Here is a 1,343-nt window from a genome sequence, read left to right as displayed (position 1 = left end):
CCAATTTAAAAGCAATCGATAAAGAATCTAAAATAAAGATAAGAAAATATAATAGATAAGATAAAGATTTAAAGATGAAAATAAAAGATTTAAATTAAAAGATGATAAAGATAGAAGATAAAGAAAATAAAAGTAAAAGATAAGAAAAATAAAAAATTAACATAAAGATAAGAATAGATAAGAAAAATAAAATATAAAAATAGAAGATAAAAGAAATAAAATCAGAATTTGATAAGGTTGGGATCTGACGTGCCTTATTTGCCTAGGATGTATGAGTTTATGATTTTTCTTTATTAATTTAAGTGACTCTGTTCTACCCACATTTATTTAATTACTTGCACATGATTCCTCATGATGATAAACCTATTTTATTTATCTATCTTTCAAATTCCTTTGCAAAGACTCAAAAAATAAAACACATGAAGTATGAATTCTAAATGTTTGCAAGAATGCAAAATTATCATTCTATTCCTAGCAATGATTTTCTTATGAAATCTTTACTTTTTGTTATATTAGAAGTTACCTTCTCCCGAGCCTCTAACCCCTAAAACCAATGCATGAAGAAATTACCCTCTCCAAAGGGTCTAACCCCTAACAGAATATAAAGATGAATAATGCAAGATAAAAGTAGAAAAGATAATAAGATAGAGAACACATTTGCATTGATAAACAATGAGTACATCATACATCGCTTGGCTTTTAGGCCTCTCATGACCATTGAGGGTCTTACAATCGATAGGGTATAAGAATGGGATAAGAAGGATGGAAGAAAGAATTGGAATAAATGAAACCCCTAGGAGAGGGGATTCTGTGGTGTTTTTTCTGCTTGCTTGAGTCCCTTACTCCTTTTTTATAATTGTTGCAGTGGACTTGGACTTGATGCTAGAAATCTTCCTTTTTGATATTTTTTTTATATCTTTTGAATTTGTTTTGCTTTTAATCATATCTTCCTGATACTTTGGATATTTTCTCGATCTTTTCCTGTTTTAATTTCTCATTTTACTAGTCATAAATAAGAAAATATCAAATCTTAATATTCAAGTCAAAGAGAACGACTAAATAAATATTTTTAAAGATATTTTCAATATATTTTTATTATCAAAATAACTCATACTCAGTATGAATATTGGTTCCAACATTTTCTTCATTGACACAATTGTTTCAGAAAAAATTGAATGATAACTGAGAATTAGAGTTATCCAACCACATAAGTAAACCGAATATAACAACTCAAACAATATTAAAAGTATCAAATTAATACCGTTCAATGAAAATGTTATTAATCTTTATTTCTATAACTTGATATTCATTTCATCTTATTGAAAAAATACTTAAATTTTTTT

The sequence above is a fragment of the Glycine max genome, chromosome 18, assembly GCF_000004515.6.
Source record: "Glycine max cultivar Williams 82 chromosome 18, Glycine_max_v4.0, whole genome shotgun sequence".
Lineage (NCBI taxonomy): Eukaryota > Viridiplantae > Streptophyta > Magnoliopsida > Fabales > Fabaceae > Glycine > Glycine max.
The sequence above is the reverse complement of the archived record's forward strand: the minus strand, read 5'-3'. Positions refer to the sequence as shown.